The following is a 12,220-nucleotide window of genomic DNA, read 5'->3' on the forward strand; positions in this document are numbered from 1 at the left end:
CCGTGTGATCCGCGAGCGGAAACTACCGCCCTCGACCGCAACGCGCATGCTCCGTGTAACTACACGCTTTTAGCTGACAGGGGGCTTTTTGACTCACAGTTTCACTTATAATTGTTTAGAAAGTACCGAACAGCTGTAACAGTATTCGGTCCGTATAAATGAGGAGGTCTGCGCGCGAGCACGCGGTTTATTTCTATGCTGGCACCCGCTGGGAACCAATCGTAGACATTTCCTGAGTCTCGACTTCTACGCCTACTTATAGCTTTCGACTGTAAAACCTCCAACTTGGAAGAGTGCTTATAAATGTTGTGTAACTGCCTTCGGGAATTAACTTTATAGCAGTAGTCCTTCGTATTGCCTTCTAAAAGTTGTTTCCGAAGAAGAAAAGAACCGGATATGAGTTTCTTATTGTAAGTATTTTAGAGTCGATGCAACCGTTTATTAACCTTTTGTTTCTCGCCATTATCGCGTGTTGCAGATATCAAAGCAAGCAGCTGTTTATTCCCAAAAGAATTGGTCATTTGGAAGCACATCCAGCTAGAAATAAAGCGAATAACATCGACTTATAGCGCTAATAACGCTGAACTCTCGACATTTCCGGTTGACTGTCTGTTCCTGTATTGAGCATGAAAACTTCAACTCGGCCTGTTGTGCATTTGACATCTTATATATATATATATATATATATATATATATATATATATATATATATATATATATATATATATATATATATATATATATATATATATATATATTTAGTTTGTTACCCTCTGTTGATGTGTTTTATAGACTGGTCAGTTTGACTTGATTGGTGTGACTTTTGATTGCAGTGGAAGCCGTTCATCAAAGACATTCAAGCCCAAGAAGAATATCCCAGAAGGCTCTCATCAGTATGAGCTGCTGAAGCATGCAGAGGCCACGTTAGGAAGTGGAAACCTTCGAGCTGCTGTGATGCTTCCAGAGGGAGAGGACCTCAACGAGTGGATTGCTGTCAATAGTGAGTGTTCAGCTGTATATGGAAACATAATACGCATTTGTACATGTAAATGCATCTCTAGGCAGTCATATAACTAAAACTGCATTTGTTTAAACAAACCCTTCGATTAAGATTGAACACTATAAATAAAAATTCAAAAAACAATTTAAAAAAAAAAAAAAAAAAAACCTATTCTGTACAATTTCTGTATATGATATTTACCCAGAATGATGATTATTAACCAACTTTGACATTCTTGGGAGACCATAAACATAAACCAAAACATGAAATAGATCAAGTGAAGCATTGGCTTAATAACCAGATGTGAAGAACCTGTGAGAAGTGCAGTGTGACAAGACAAAAAGACATGATGGTTTCAGGCTCTTTTAAACACGGTACACAAGGATCTACTAAAGAAGGAAACCTTCTCAGTAAAATTTCAGGAGCTAGATAAACACTGTTAATAATTAGAAACCGTATGCTCTTTATTTAAGGTAAAACTCGGCATTTAAAATAATTACAGTGTTTATTTAATATCAGCGTTTCGGTATCAGAAACTTGAGCTTTTGATGGTACATTAAAATTAGGAAAACATTAGTTGTTACACATTTTATCACTGATATACACACTGCCGATCTTCAGTTCAGGCAGACGACGGTGAGTTGGGGTGTGGGAGTATTTACGAATGTCAATTAATTCATATGCATTTATTTCAGCTGTGGACTTTTTCAACCAGATCAACATGCTCTACGGCACAATCACTGAATTCTGCACAGAAACCAACTGCTCTGTTATGTCTGCAGGGCCCAGGTGAAATAAAACAGCGTTTTTCACTGCTTTAGTATTTTCACTTAACCTTTGTGCTGTGCTAAAAGTCCTTTACCTATTTTGGTGTTTCTGGTTAAAAATGACCTGCTTTTGAAAAAATTTCTCATGCATTATCATCGAATATTGGATTCTGTGTCAACTTGATTTTTTTTTTCCAATAAGCACGTTTCATTTCTCTTTTTGGAACTGACTTGATCATCTGCTGCATTGATCGGAGCTTATGCACCTTAGTTTTCGATTGAACATTGCCAAAATGATCCACAAATACTGCTTTTGATAGGTGCATAAACTTAGATGAATGAATTGGACAATCAATCAGCTAAAAAAAAAAAAAGCAAAAAAAAACCTTGTAATTGAAGGAAAAAGAAAGTTTAAATCTAAAACAGAAAAAAATCTAAAAAGGGTACATAAATATCCTTCTTTTTTTTTTTTGGAAAAAAAGCATTTTCAAGAAAAAGAAAATTTGCCTTGTTCATTAAAACAGGAATGTTTATAAACCGTTATTATAAAAAGTGGATAATAAACTGCTTTCTCCATAAATTAACAGGTATGAATATCACTGGGCAGACGGCACCAACATCAAAAAACCCGTCAAGTGTTCTGCTCCCAAGTACATAGACTACTTGATGACCTGGGTCCAGGATCAGCTGGACGATGAAACGCTCTTCCCGTCTAAGATCGGTTTGTTTGATTCGGTGTAACCTTTTCACACAGGCTCTGTCATAGAAAGAACTTTTTCCTGTTAACTTGTTACTCCTTCCAGGCGTTCCTTTCCCAAAGAACTTCATGTCAGTGGCGAAGACTATCCTGAAGCGTCTCTTTAGGGTTTATGCTCATATTTACCACCAGCACTTTGACTCGGTCATACGGCTTCAGGAGGAAGCTCACCTGACCACCTTCCTTCAAGCATTTTATCTTCTTTGTGCAGGTCAGTGCATTAATAACACACATGCATAGGTCATGAGTGATGGTTTCTAAATTGTTTGGGCAGTGCTCTTCTTGAACTGATTGCAATTTTGGATTTTTTGTTTTTGTTTTAAGGAGTTCAATCTCATCGATCGCAGAGAGCTGGCGCCCCTGCAGGACCTCATCGAGAAACTAGGCAGCAAGGATAAATAGATACTGATATGAATACCATATTGGTCAGCCTTAATGCATTCGATAGAAAGCCTTTCTTTCGTCCTGTCCACTTTTTGGAGTCTGAATTTGCTGTTTTTGCACACTGCAAAGACAACATCTCAGCTGGTAGAAGCCTGAAAACTCTTGATTTGTGTGTGCATTTTCTCTTCGTGTTTGTTCTGTTGTCAGTATTACACTGAAGCCTTTATTACATGCCTTTGTGACGGATCGGGATATAAAGCACATATCAGAGTTGAGTTTTTTTATGGGAGTTAAAATAAAACCAGCATTTTTAGTCAGTGCTTTTAAAATGTTTGAAAAACAGAGTAAGATGTATTTGGGGGAAGGGATCAATATTACTTCTTCTTTTATTGTTGTTTTGTACAAGTTTGAAGGCAAATGTTATTTTAGATTTTTTCATTTCTGTGTGATTGCATATTCAACAGTGAAAATTGTTACAAGACGTTTATCAGTTGCAGGAAAATCCCAAGAGATTCATATTCAGACTTTTAAGCAGTATTTCATGCGTAATCGAAGCATCTGGTTCATTTTATTTGTTCCTTTTTTATTTCTAGTGAAAATAATGACTTTCTAGCATGTACACAATCATTTTCGTAAGCATTTAGTCTTGTTAGTATTTAGGTTATAGCCGATGAATGTTACATCTATGTTCTGAAGTTGGTAATTTTCAAAGGGAAAAGGTGACTTTTATTTTGAAATTAAAACATTCCTCACCCGGAAGCACGTTTTTTTTTGCTGAGATGCTTGGTGAAAATAATAATAATAAAAGATTCTATGGATAAAGATAAAATGATGTAAATATTATTTTTTTAGGATACATAGGGACATAGCTCTATTCTTCACCGCGCGAGCAGTCACATGAGTAAAACCAATTAAATAAAGAGAGTCTCGTTTGAAGGACACATTAGTATGTTTTTATTATTAGTTTTTTTCTCTCTCTCTTTTACACATTATTCATGTTTATACTGGTAATATGAGGCACATAATGCAGTCATGTTCATCTAATTTGACACATTAACAGCCTGCCTGTCGGTGCTAGTTTAGTGTTAAAGTTGATAAGTGTGTGTTTTGTGAACCTCTGAAGCGGTCGGGAAGTCAACATTTGCTCAGGTCCGGTCTGGGAAGTGACCGAAGAGTCAAAATCAAGATTACTCTGGCCATGTATGTCAGACTCCAACAAATTACGTGAAATAAGTGCACTAAAGTCTATATGATATTTACATTTTGTCATTCATTTAGCAGCTGCTTACAAATGAGGACAATACAGTAAAACTGCACATTTTAGAGTGGTCTTTTATTGTGGCCAGCCTAAGGTACACCTGTGCAATAATCATGCTGTCTAATCAGCATCTTGATATGCCACACCTGTGAGGTGGATGGATTATCTCGGCAAAGGAGAAGTGCTCACTAACACAGATTTAGACAGATTTGTGAACAGTATTTTAAGAGAAATAGGCCTTTTGTGTACATAGAAAAAGTCTTAGATCTTTGAGTTCAGCTCATGAAAAATGGAGGCAAAAACAAAAGTGTTGCATTTAAAATTTTGTTCAGTGTGTTGACCCACATCACATAAGCAACATATTGAGTATATGTTGGGGGTTTTTTTCCCCTGATGTAGGTTAAATTTGTTCAGTGCATTTATAATGGCATCACGGGCGACTGAAGCTTTCTTCTTTTCTTGGAGTGGAGTGTTGAAGCAAAGCACAGATCTAAACCTCTTCTTATTGCTGCAGAAGACTGTCATCTTTAATGCAGTTTTCTTTACCTTCTCGGCGGAGATGAAGTTGGTCTGTGGTTGGCAGTAGGGCACAGAAATACCACCGTGACCAATAACTGGTTACTTAACAGGAAAGGGAGGCATTGTGTTCATCGCTGCAGTGAAGAGTATTTTTTTGCACTGTTGGGCATATATGAAAACTTTATCAGTTTTATTCTTTCTATATTCAGCTAGTAGGGTTAGTACAGACGGGATCTTTTACACCATTTTATTTCTTGGAGGAAATATGGGGAATCTATATTTAACGGTAGCTCTGGATGTTTATAGTGTTTTTCTTAATTTATGAGTGATAACAAAAAATAAAAACGGTAAAATTCTAGTACCTTGCTCTATGCAGTGTGTCAGCTGTCTTGTTGCTGGAAATGTATGCAAAATGTAATTAGATATTGCCAATTTGCATTTCACAAGACTTAAACAAAAATTGTCTTCTGCTTCATGGACTTGTAATTGTCATTGTTTATCTACTTGTACAAAGATGGCACACACTTCAGACCATTAAGTCGAAGATTCATAATTAGTGTCATTCTGTCCTGTTGTCTGAACAGTCATTTGCACCCACTAATTTGCAGTTATCATACTAGTTTATCACTTGATGTTATTAATTTTGTGGAATAGTACATAATACTGCAAAAATGCCGTCAGTAAAAACCAGATAAGGTAAGCCTTAAATACACGTGTTGATCACACACAATATACCCAGTGTGCAGCAGTCACTTGAGGACCAGTGTCCAACACAATCAGGATATTCTTAACGAATGGAGGCATTTAATCAAAACCAGTCAGAGAACCTCTAAAATAATGCTGATATGACTAGTTTCAGGACGCTTATTCCCACCTTACCTTGACTGTGCTTCAAAGACCAACATTTTCTGTAATGAAGTTCAATGTACTGTAATGTAGGAATCCTCTGCTTGCTGATTATCGTACCGTGAAACCACAATTGATAACTAGTCCCTGCCAGTTACACAACCTAAGACAAGCTGCATGTTTCACACTGTTAAGGGGTTCTTACCAAAGTCCTCGAGTTTTTCACTTCCAGTTTCAGACTGTAAGCAAAAGGCATAGAGTCTACAAACAGTAAAAAAAAAAACTGAGATCTATTTAAAAACCTAGATCACTAACACCACGCCAGGAAATCACATGAAGTATCCGCTCTAATCTCACAAGATATATATTGTGAAACATGTGCGAGGTGAAACATATACCCAAAAAATGAAAATTTGGAGACTGAACTTTGTAACTGGAGGAAGGTTATTAACTGATTACGGATGTCTTATTTTAGCCAAGACAGCACAACAACTTGCAAGTTTAAACGTTTTATGATGGTATTCTGTAATTTCTTAGAAACCAAGCAACAGCTTTAGGTCTTCTCAAGACAGTTAACTGATGGACTGGAGTGCTGTGGATTACTTGTGGATTATTGTGGTGTTTTCATACAGCTGTTTGGACTCTCATTCTGACAGAACAGCACCTCATTCACTGCAGAGGCATCCATGCGTGAGACACTGATGCAAATGTCACTATACAACATATTTCTACAAAAACCTGATGAAGAAACAAACTCATCTACATCTTGGATGTGCCGTGAGGGTGAGTAGCATTTTCAACCACGATTTTCTTCTTATTTTAGGTGACTACTACATTCCTTTTACACCTGTGTTAATAAAAATCAAATCTTTAAATGATTTTACTTCTCTCCATGAGATTTCCTGATCTTTCGTTCTACAAAGACAAATCATCAAGTTCATATTTGTAGATTATGTTCATCCCTTGAGCTAAAGTATATCGTTGCTATGTTGTGCTGAGCTCTATTTCTGCTGGGTTTCAACGGTAAAAGGTTGGCGAACCAACTAACGAGTGCCTGTCCATGGAGCGGGTAAAATTTATTTATTATATATTTTTCATGTTTTTATTTCAATCTATAACACTAAAATATATGTAACTATTGTCTATTTATTTTTATTTTAAAAGTACATTTTCACAATTAGTAGCTTATAGAGCAAAAATAAATAAATAACATTAAAGGACTTCTCCATGGGGGCGATTTGCCATTCTAGTCCTGCAGGTGGCGGTAAACACAACAGCGGACTGCCCGTCAATACTGAAAACGAAGAAGAAGAAGATAGCGCAGTTCCACTGCTTACTGTGTACTGCTAATAATTTGAAAGAAATTAATAAAACAAAAAAAGTAGCCAATTAGAAAGGAAGTAGTAAAACAGCCCTTATTCTGGTGATCGCTTGAGGATGGAAGAAGAGAAGGGGTGAGTTTGGAGAGAGCCAGTGGCGGGACACACAGGTTTGTTATTGGGCTCATCAGTGGACAGCAGGTTTATCAGTGAATACGTGATGTAACTGTTCGTCTTATTTCACAACACTTCACAGTGCCTTAACAGATGATAAAAGATAAAACTTTTGAGTTTAAGAATGGGTAAATGTTAAAGATAAGGTGCTGTTTTATAACTGCTATAGAAGAACTTAGTGTGTGTAGCCGACTACTGTAATTAAACTAAAAGATAACACTGTAAAGTGTTACAGAGGGAAAAAAAGGTATTTATTGTGTTTTGGTAATATGTTAGTCTTCACGATGGGAGTTAAATGGTGTTTACCTTTCATTTGGTCAAGGTCACTAAAGTGAATCTGTTTCGGTTTCCTCTCAGACTGGGTGGAATACTTCCGAGCGCAGATCAGAGGAGACCCGGATGTGGCTTCAGCGGTGGCTGCTATCCGATCTCTGCTGGAGTTCCTCAGGAGGGATCAGAGTGAGTCTGTCCGTGTTCAGAGCGCTGTTCAGGGCTGTGAGGTGCCCGTGTGACCCCACGCTTGTCCTTCTGTAGGCGAGACCATCCTCGGCCTGCGAGAGAACATGACCCAGGCCATCCGCAGAACTAGAAGAGACGGACTCATCGGTGGCGGTGTCCTCCGGAGGGAGAGCTCTTCCTGCGCTTCATCAGTCCACCTCGCTGGAACATCCGGTCCGTCAACACTGCACTCAGTCCCAGCTGCTCCGCTCGTGCACAGCCCAGCATCGCTTCTCTTTTAGCAGTTCAGTCAATGTACTGTTAGAAGTAACTGAATAACCTCGGGATATTGGTTTTATTTTTATATATTATATATTTACACAGTACAGGTCAAAAGTTTGGAAACATTACTATTTTTTAATGTTTTTGAAAGAAGTTCTTCTGCTCATCAAGCCTCCATTTATTTGATCAAAAAAAATACAGAAAAAAATTTACTATTGTGATATATTATTACAGTTGAAAATATATTGTTTTTTATATTTATTATACTTTAAATGATCATTTATTTCTGTGATTGCAAAGCTTAATTTTTAGGATCATTATCACATGATCCTTAGAAATCATTCTAATATGATGATTCATTATCGAAGTTGGAAACAGTTCTGCTGCTTAATAGTTTTTCAGGACACCTGTGATACTTTTTAGGATACTTTGATGAATAAAAAGTAAAAAAAAAAAAAAAAAAGAAAAAAAAAGGAAGCTATGTTTTTTTAAAATATAAATATTTTGTTAACACACAATATACACTACTGGTCAGTAATTTGGGGTCAGTAATTTTTTTTTCGTTCTTTTTTTTTTCATAAAAATCAATACTTTGATTGCAGCAAGGATGTGTTAAAATTGATAAAAAAGTGATAGTAAAGAAACATAATACTAATATAGAATTTTATATTATTAGAATTTTTTTTTTTTTTTTTTGAATAAATGCAGTTCTTTTTAACCTTTTATTCATCAAATATATTAGACAGCAGAACTGTTTCCAACACTCATAATAAATCAGAATATTAGAATGATGTTCTAAATGATCATGTGATAGACTGGATGTTACATGTGACACTGAAGGCTGGAGTAATGATGCCTGAAAATTCAGCTTTGCATCACAGGAATAAATTATTTTTTTAAAAAGTATATTAAAATCGAAAACTATTATTTTAAGTTGTAATAATATTTCACCATATTACTGTTTTTTTTCTGTATTTTTGATCAAATAAATGCAGGCTTGATGAGCAGAAGAGACTTCTTTCAAAAAACATTAAAAACTAGTAATGTTTCCAAACTTTTGGTCTGTACTGTAATATATTATATTTTTTTCAGTTCATCTGTTTATTTCAACTGTAGAAAATGGTTTTAGTTCACTGTAATAATCCTTGTGTCACATTCAATTGCATCGCAGCTCAAGAGAATCGGAAAACATGGAGGACAATAATGACATTTTTTCAATAAATACCCAATGTTTTTATTTATGTTCTTAAATCACTGTTATTATTTTTTCATGTTGTTTTTGTCTTCTGTTCTGGTGATGTCGCTGTCTCTCTCTTTCACAGGATCTCTCGCAGTGTAAGAACGAGATGATAGAGCGAGGTGAGCTCTTCTTGAAGAAAGATATCTCTGTCCAGGGGCAAAGTGGGTAAACTGTGCCACACCTTCATCAAAGATGGAGCTGTAAGTGCAGTACTAGAGGAAGCAGGGCATGTCCTTCTGTCATTATTTTGGAAACGCTCTACTCATGTCTGCCTTCTGTCTGCAGAAAATCCTCACACACTCATCGTCCCGAGTGGTTTTAAAGGTTCTGGAAAACGCAGCAGCTGATAACAAACGTTTCACAGTATATGTCACCGAATCACAGCCGGATTCAGCAGGGTGAGTCTTCAGCGCTCTTGCTGTCTACTCTTCTGCCCTACAAAGACAACATGCAGTAATGCTGGAACTAAGTACATTGGCTTCAGAGTGTTTGGATTACATTTTTTTTTTGTTTGTTTTGCATACATTTAGAAAAAAATAGGCCTACAATGCAGTGCTGAGGGACACACAGCCGAAGCACAATACACTCAACTTGTGACAAATGCTCATTGTGTGGAAGTTTCTTAGACAGTAAATTAGATCCATGCCATTAGTTCTTAAAGGGACAGCAGCGTAATGAACTTGTTGAGATTTTTTTTCATCAAGACCTATAACAATACAAAACTGGTAAAATAGAATTAAAGGGATACTCCACCCCAAAAATAACCCTCATGTCGTTCCCAAACCGTAAAAAGCTCCTTTCGTCTTTCGAACACAATTTAAGATATTTTGGATGAAAACCGGGAGGCTGTGATCTGTCCAATAGACTGCCAAATAATAACAGTGTCAAGGTCCCCAGGAAAAAAAACCAACAAAAAAAAAAGTCTGACTGAAAGTCTTCGTCAGAATATTCCATCTGCCATCACCGACATGCAAATCTGGGTTATATGAAGCACAAACGGGAACACGTTTTGTAAGTGAAGAAAACAAAAAGAATGACTTTATTCAACAATGCCTTTGTCAACAGTCACCTCCTGTGGCGGGTATGATACAGAAGAGCATACATGTACTGTAGAGACACAGAGGAGACTGTTGACAAAGGAATGTTGACCTATAAAGTCGTTATTTTTGCAAAAAGTGTACTGTTGCTTAATCATAACCCAGATTGCACGTCTGATGGCAGATGAGTATTCTCATCTTGACTTTCATGACCTTTACTGGACAATTGACACTGTTATTTTATTTGGCAGTCTATAGGGACAGTCACAAGCCATCCCGGTTTCATTCCAAAAATACTTAAATTGTGTTCAGAAGATTAACAAAGCTTTTAACGGTTTGGAACGCGACATGTCCAGCTCCATGGTTATTTTGGGGGCTCCGTGGTGTGGAGTATCCCTTTAAATCTATGCAAAGGTAATCAAACTGAAATTTTGATTTGAAATCACAGAATACAGTTTTTAATTGAATCGCTATGAATACGAATCATATCTAATGCTATGAAAGTATGTGGCATTTTGTAGTGCACTTATTAGTATTTATTTTGTTTATGTTTTAACGAGAGTCTTAATGAATGTTTTTCTTTCCCTTTCGCATCGCCGTCTTAGTAAACCGTATGGCTCAAAAATTACGGCACACTCAATGATCACCCTCATGGTGGTGCTCATCGAGAACGCTGCAGTCGGGTAAGTGCTGTGGTTTTGTTACAGTAATGAATCCCTCTTAATTGCTGCTTCTTAATTCAGTTGTACTACTCAAGTTGGTCCATCTAACTTTAATCAGAATTCAGCAACTATAACGTTTGGTCCATAAACTATTAATCAAAAACAATATCAGCAAGTAAATAAAAAAAAAAACATTTGGTAACACTTTAGATTAGGGAACAACGTTCACTATTAACTAGAGTTTCTCTCTTAATAAACTCCTAATTAGCTGCTTATTAATAGTATAGTAAGGTAGTTGTTAAGTTTAGGTAGGGGTGGATTAAAGTGCCATTGCAGAAACAATGCATTAATATGGACTCGTCACCTGCTAGTAATGTGCATGCTCAATATTAGTAAATTAGTGTGAATTTATCCTTAAATGAAGTGTTACCAAAGATTTCTGTTTCTCTTGATGTGACGGCTTTAAAGAAGGTGAGGTTCAACACACCAAACGAGGATATTGTTATTGGTGCCATAAGTTTAAAGTGATTGAAGTTTTTTGCTTTGGATAAACACCTGCTGCGTTATGTTCGTGTGATGGTCAGGTACATCAGGCGGAGAAGGTTGACCTGGTAATCGGTGTGTGCTGAGCGTGGCGTTGTGGGAAAGCGGAGGTGTAATAAAACAAGGTCTGAAATCCATACACACTTTTGCATTCTTGATGTTTGCAGTTGTATCTAGTTTTAACAGCCACCATATTTTCAACAGCTGAAGAATCACAGTACATTGAAGACAGTTGTTTTGAATTAAAAAGAGTCTTCTGAAATGTTATGTTTGAATATGCAAATGAAGCAATTAACATGATTTAATTATGGTAATAATGACTCATTTGCATACATTTCAAGAAACCCAAATCTGAGCAACAGTCTTGAAGTAATCTTAGTCAGTTTTCAGAAGTCATTCATCGTTTCATTTTGTTCCGACATACGTATTTTTACAGAGGGGCTGCTGGATACTCCATAATATCAGAAAAATACTGCTAACCGCATGTTAAAAATGTATTTAAATTAAGGTAAAGATATAGTTGACACAAACCTCTGTCAAAAACACACCAAACAAAAAAACTTTTAGATTATACGATATGGAATAAAACTGAAAGTTTGGTGCGTTGTAAGTTTTAAGTAAAAGAAAAAAGAAGAAAGAAATACTCCTCAGAAAAAGGCATTTAGAGACTGGGAAACTTGTACTTGAACATCTAACAGACATCAAATAGATATTAAGTGCCAATAAAGACTCAAATGTGTATTTTGGATGTTGTTTTCGTTTACCACATAGTCTGAAAAGCGAAGACCAAAATCTCAAAATTGACCCAGTTCCTGAAAAAAAAAACTATGGTTTTCGCCTGCAAGTGTCTTGCCTTAAAACAACAATGCATATTTAGCCTGTTCCTTTTGATAGCATTTACTTTTATAAAACCGGTAAAATATTCCATTTGTTTCCTAGATTGGCACTATCAGATGGCCGTGTGCTCATTATACTGGCGCCCACAACAACCGTT

General features: G+C 36.4%; 2 pseudogenes; both read left to right on the top strand.

The window, feature by feature from the left end:
- Positions 1 to 99: 99 nt before the first annotated feature.
- LOC109085019 lies at positions 100 to 3,847 on the top strand (annotated as a pseudogene).
- On the top strand, positions 3,722 to 9,516 carry LOC122143958 (annotated as a pseudogene).
- Positions 9,517 to 12,220: the final 2,704 nt, after the last annotated feature.

The sequence above is a fragment of the Cyprinus carpio genome, unplaced genomic scaffold (assembly GCF_018340385.1).
Source record: "Cyprinus carpio isolate SPL01 unplaced genomic scaffold, ASM1834038v1 S000006541, whole genome shotgun sequence".
NCBI lineage: Eukaryota > Metazoa > Chordata > Actinopteri > Cypriniformes > Cyprinidae > Cyprinus > Cyprinus carpio.